Source organism: Labeo rohita, chromosome 16 (assembly GCF_022985175.1).
Source record: "Labeo rohita strain BAU-BD-2019 chromosome 16, IGBB_LRoh.1.0, whole genome shotgun sequence".
Lineage (NCBI taxonomy): Eukaryota > Metazoa > Chordata > Actinopteri > Cypriniformes > Cyprinidae > Labeo > Labeo rohita.
Genome location: NC_066884.1, coordinates 36,189,866 through 36,196,333, shown reverse-complemented (window position 1 = coordinate 36,196,333; position 6,468 = coordinate 36,189,866). Strand labels below are relative to the sequence as shown.

Here is a 6,468-nt window from a genome sequence, read left to right as displayed (position 1 = left end):
TTTCTAGGTTAACATTGGATTGAGCGGTCGTGTAAATTTGCTGCTATTTATGTTATATCATATTTGAGGTTGATGAATGAAACGTGAGTGTTTGTATATCCTGCCCAATGTATTGTATTACCACAGCCGTTAACCATCTGTCCGTCATGGACTGTGTGACTTTTTTTTTTTTCTGCAACTAAACAAATAATAACATTAAGCCTCTTCTCGTCGACTACAGGTTAGTTGACTATTCAGGAGCAGCCCTACAACATACACATTTCACCTTCTGAATATTTGTAAACATCAAAATTTTTATTTGAAAAGTCAACACTATAAAATAAACATATTTTGCTGCTGTGTGAAACAGGGTTATTAATAAGGAAAAAAGTAAAACTATTACAAAAATAATAATAATTCATTTCTTTATGTAAAATAAACACTGAAAAAACTCTTTTTCATTTGGTTTAAGTTAAAATACTAAAATAACTAAAACTACAGGAATAGTTTACCCAAAATGTAATATTACTCTCCCTCATGTCATTTCAAACCCATAAGACTTAGGGCCAGATTTATTAAACAGGGTAAATTAGCGTTAGAGCACAATTCCCTAAAAGCACGGAAGGGAGAGGTAAAAAGCTGAGATATCCAAAAAGGTCATAAAGGTGTCATAAAATAAAAAATACAACAAATTTACTAAAACTCTAAAATTATAATGAAAACAAAAATCAGATTTAAAATATTACAGGATTTCTGTGGCACTTAAAAAGTCTTTATTCATTCTTCCACAAGGTTTAGGCCTTAAAATGTCCTAAACCTGAGTAAAAAGTTTTAAATTCATAACGTCAGAGCATTAAATGTTGCATACACTGCAAAAAAAATGAATATTTTCCTCTGTATTTTTGTCTTGTTTTCCAGTTCAAATATTTAGGCATCCTTAAATGAAGATACATTTTGAGATGGAAAAGTGAAGTCTTGAATGAAATTAAGCGAGATTCATTTAAATTAAGCAAGCTAACAACTATTTGTCAGCGTGCTGTGAAAACTTGTTTTCCTTTGAATTAGGTTGATTCTTCTGACCCCATGAGCAGGTATTTGTTCTTGTTTAAATCCTAAACACTTAAATAAATCTTAATTTAATTTAAAAATCTTTAGATGTTTGCACTCGAAAACAAGAACAAAATACTGAGGAAGGACAGAACTTTTTGTTGTGCTGATCAGAAGGCTCTGTAAAAGTTGAGTGTTATTAATACAGCTTGTGTGCTTGTTGGCAAATTGCTTCCTTCAATTTATTTCTCAATTTTTATAACATTCTAAATGTACCTCGATAAAACCTGCAGGAAGACTGCATTAACAAACACTATGAAGGTACAGTAATGATACTGAAGAAACACTGGTGTAAGGGTGGAAATAAAGGGTTAAACTTGTTATGACACACAATATCCACACATTTATTCTCTGCTCAGTACTTTCGTCCTGGACTTTCTGTCCTTTTCTTTTTCTGTTTTTGTCACGTCTCTCTCCCTCTCTCTCACTTCCAGCTGTTTGTACTGAGAATGGTAGAGCGGGGCGTCCAGCGGCAGCTCTTCCCGCCTCACTCCTTCATCCTCTCCCACACTCGCTCCGCTCCTCCTCATCCAGCGCCGGAGCCAGACTGCAGCTCAGGCATTTTATGATTTAACTGCAGGGATAGATGACGGTAATGAAGACGGCTCCTCACCGTCTGCTCCTCATGGGGTAACATCAGGTGAGGAAATGAGCACACATCAGTGTCTTTTAAACTTGATGTCTTTAAAGGGAGTAGTTCTCACAGAATGAAAATTCTGTCATCATTTACTCAACCCATATGAATGGGGCTTTTTGCTGGGAAGAATCTTCATGCTGCTTTTTGTCAAACCAAGTACAGCACAAGATTGAAAAACATTTATTATTCCATAATGGTATAATAAAAGATGTCCATAAAATCTGTGCACCAGTTTCTAAGTCTTTTGAAGCTTCTGAAGCTATGAAGTCAAATTTGTAAACAAATCATTCTGGATCAATTCACTTCAAAAGGGTGATTGACTTGAGTGATTCGCTGCAGAAGATCCAGTTTTACTAGCAACTTTCCTGAGCTGTGACATTAAAGGAAACAGATCGTAATAATTATTTTTTATTTTTAATTTGTGTTTCTCATACCCAAAGTGCTAAGCACCGTATAATGTCCATTTCACAATTTTCATGTTTAAATTAAAATAAAATAAAATAAAATATTGTCAGAAAAAAATCGTCAGAATACACAGCTACTTATGGAAGTTTGTTAAAAAGGTCATTTTTACTTTCTTACAATTCAGTTTTTTTCCTCACAATTCTAAGTTTATATTTAACAGTTCGGTCCTTTTTATCTTCCAATTCTGAGAAGAAGAAAAAAATGCATGAAAGAATTGCACAATATATAGATAGATAGATAGATAGATAGATACTGTATATAGACATATACTCAAAATTAGTGAATTTTGTGGCAGAAACAAAAAAACAGAATTAGATATGAACTAAAATTCTGTTAACAAAAAAAAGAATTGTGAGATTTAAACTTTTAAAAAACTTTTAAACATTTAAAAAAGTTTGAATTCTGAGTTTGTATCTCGCAATTTTACTTTTTTCTCAGAATTTTCTTTTTGGCTGGGACTTAAAATGGATAAAATGGTAATTGCAACTTTTTATCTCTCAACTCTGACTTTTTCCACAAAATTCTGAGCTCATATCTTTTTTCTCTGAATTGAAGTTTACGAATTGTGAGACATAAACTCAGAATTCTGAGATAAAAGCTTGCAATTACCATTTTTTACTTTTTCAGTCGATGAATTGCAATTTTAGTCACTTCCGTGTTGGCTTTAAGAGGGAGACCGGGAGGTTGCCGCTTGGTTTAGAGCGTGCAGATGAAACGTGGTCATGTTAGCTTATTTTTGAAGCTTGCTTTTTGGGAACGCAGATCTGGGAGTTAAATAATAAAGCACTTCGACAAGACTTTGCTCAAGCATTTTAGAACGACTAATCTAGCATTTCAGATGCTGTGTCCAGTTATGCTGCCCATCGCAAAGTTACATGTATTTTTTAATGCCACTTAGTTGAGCACATAAGTTTTTTTATGTGCATTTTTAGAATTTATGCACATCTTGGCGTTTCCATCCAGCGTTTTTTTTTTTTTTTTTATGTAATATACCAAAATGTGCAGAAAAATAGGTAGATGGAAACACTGAGTTATTAGCTTCTAGAGATTAATGGTTCTTTGAGCTAAATGATAAGCTAAATGTTTGGCAATATTTAATGCTAGATCAGTACAATGAATGTTTTTCGATCATGTGCAGAGGGGCCTGTCAAATTTGTTTTTTTGGGGGGTTGGGGGGGTGGGGGGGTGGGGGGGTAATGCCCCTTGGCAACGGGCCTGCCGGGAACTCACAAAGCCTTAACATTTCATGAAATTCTTTGTTCAGACAACTTTGTTTGACTAGTTGGGACAACATTTGGGGCAATTTTGTTGGTCTGACAAGAGATTTTATGTTTTTGGTATGTGAGACTCAAAAAGTTTCGTAAACTGGAAAATATGCATTTGCATTTTTTACAGTGTAGCACATGCTAACCAACAAAATTCACAGCATATAATATGAACATCATATCATGCCCTCAAAAGATTCTTTAAGAAAAATAGATAAGAAAAAGTGCAAAATAACTATGCATATGGAATGTTATTACAAAAGGAGAACAAAAGTCCTCTGATATTTTAGAATGTGGAAGAAAGCAGACGTTCCAGAACTGTTAGCGGAAACGAAGTATTTCTAAAATAATGGTTTCCCGACCCGAGTCTCAACTAGGGTGACGTGTAATATTTACATTCCACAAACTCCCGGTGACCATTTCCCAAATCACATAACTGCTTCATTTTCCCATGGTGCAATTACCCTCCGTGAATGGTGTTGTTCTAAGGTACCTCCTCACCCTGCCTTTGAGGTTTCCACCTTTCTCTAAATTGTGCTTTGTCCACTTAGATGATAATCTGCTTCACAGCACATGTGTCAGATGGAAGGAATGCTAATCTGGAAGAGGTGCAGAGCTAGGACTTTTTGGCAGCCAGTTTCCACTCTGCACTTACTTTCCATGTGGTGCCGCTCCAGAGGCTCCGGGCAGGAGAAGTCTGTTTGGGGAACAGAGGTGTTGACGGATCCCAGATCGCCCCATTGGCCACGCCCCCCCATCCGAGGGTCACGGCTCTGCTGGACAACTGACCTGAACTTCTGTTCCAACATCATGTCCAGATCTGTAGTTCATATTAGGGGTAATACAATCACACTGTGTGTTTGCTCTCACCCTGGGCTCTGAAACCCAAACTGTATTTTGTTCAGTTCAGCTGTCAGACAGTGAATAATCAAGCCTTTCCTCTCTCTCTCTTTTTAGTCTAGAATGGAGGATTGTGATTTCTGAATGAAGATGTGAAATGTGCGAGACCCAGGTTTCCTGATCTTCACCTGTCAACAGGTTTTACACCAGAGAGCTGTTTGTTTGCACTCTACAATCCCTGAATGGTAAATGAATCAAATACTCAGTACTGTGCTTAAACTGTGGACAGCGATGATATATATTAGATCAGCAAAGGGTTATTAAAATCAACTAAAACTGAACTTTAAAGTTGGCTTGAGAAAGCCTAGCCTGAAAGTTTAGATAAACAGATTAGATAAATCTTGGTAGTATATTGCTAGCATGATTTAACACATTGTTAACATGATTTAACATTTTGTTAGCATGTTTTAACATGATTAGCATGTTTCTAGCATGAGTAGCAAGATGCTAACATGTTTTGAACATTATTAGCATGTTGCTAGCATTTTTATAACACGGTCAGCATGTTGCTAACATGTTTCTAGCATGATTACCACGTTGCTAGCATATTTTTAGCGTGATTTAACGTTGCTAAAATTAATTAAAAAAATTAGCTGAAAAACAGCTGATTTAAAAAAATAAATAAATAAATAAAAACCAAGCTAAAACCAACCTAGGCTGGTTTTCTAGTCTTAACTGGTTTAAGATGAAAATAGCTGGAAAATTAGCAGATCTCTCAGCCTGACCAGCTAAAAAGTGGCCAAAACCACTTGAAAACCAGACCAATCAGCTTAGGCTGGTTTTAGCTGTTTTGTCAGTAGGGAGTTGTTGCTTTGCTATAGCAATAGACAGCTTAAATACACCATAAGTCTCATTGTACAAAAGTTTTCACCTCCTCTATGAAAGTCTATGTAATTTTTGGTGGATTTGATAGTCTGGTTTACAAAAACCGTAAGTCGGGTCAGTCAGAAAAGACACAGCACACCAAGTCAGACCTGTCTGAAGACCTCACCCAAGTTTGGTGGTTGTAGTTTGGAGGAGTTAAAATTTAACTCTTAAGTTTAAATTAAGTTTAAATTTTGGCTCAGAAGAAGCTTAAATACTAAATCAGTAAGTTGGCTTTCTCAAACCAATTTAATAAATTATATGTATAGTACTAATACTAATTATACTGCAGTCCCACATTAGATTTGTACACTTGAATTTCAATAAAGTAATTAAAGTACTTGATTTGGTCATGAACAGCTGTTTCATACAACATGGTTGTGTTAATGATTCAATGACTCGCACCACATGGTGGCACAAAAATATTGTCACTTGTTGTCATTTTCTATAATGTACAGTATAGTGTAATGTCATGCATGAGCGTTTGTTACTAAGCGAGTTGTGACTGTATCTGTATTGGAACAGAATCAGAATCAGCTTAAACCAGAAGCACATCAAACTAAACGAAAACCCCATTTTTAAATGTAACTCTAGTCCATGTGTAGTTTCCATTATGTATAATTCACAAATATATATATATATATACACATATATTGAGCTAAATAAAAGATTTTGATTCCTCTCAGAGACTGGACTGTTTTGAGTCTGTTCACCAAAAAGATTAATTCATTCTCCCTATCTTCAGGTAACACGTTACACAGTAATACTTTACTTTATTCTTATTACTTTTCCTGATCATGCAATAATGTAATGCATTACATTTTAAATGTATGTAATTTTATTACAGTTACTAATGTCAACAAAATTACGTTACTTAAGTTACAAACGCAGTGTCAAGAAAAAATATTATGTAAAATGATGTTTTGCGCAGCAGTGTCAGTTAATGGGCATGCCCTTTAATAAATCAATTCACACATTTTAGTCTGCCATTTTGATTTGGGAAAAGTCCAACTAGTAAAATGTGTACAAGTTTATGTCACAATAACGCTAATATAAGTATGAAAAACACTCATTAGAATGATATTCTCTGCAGGATCAAGCTGCTTATCACATCATATTCTTTTTTTAAGTTTAATGCAAGGCTTATTCCTCACATTGCATCTTCTTCCAAAAACAAGATGAAAGTATCCAAGATGAACTTGATGATTGTTCATCTTTGTTTACAGAGGTGATGTTGGTGTTTACATGATC

At 35.0% G+C, this 6,468-nt stretch overlaps 1 long non-coding RNA gene across 1 annotated transcript; it reads left to right on the top strand.

Annotated features, from left to right (window-relative positions):
• The first annotated feature begins 1,541 nt into the window (after positions 1-1,541).
• Positions 1,542-6,108, top strand: LOC127178044 (uncharacterized). Its single transcript, XR_007829286.1, has 3 exons — positions 1,542-1,726; positions 4,005-4,291; positions 4,411-6,108. It is a non-coding gene; the product is annotated as an uncharacterized LOC127178044 (long non-coding RNA).
• Positions 6,109-6,468: the final 360 nt, after the last annotated feature.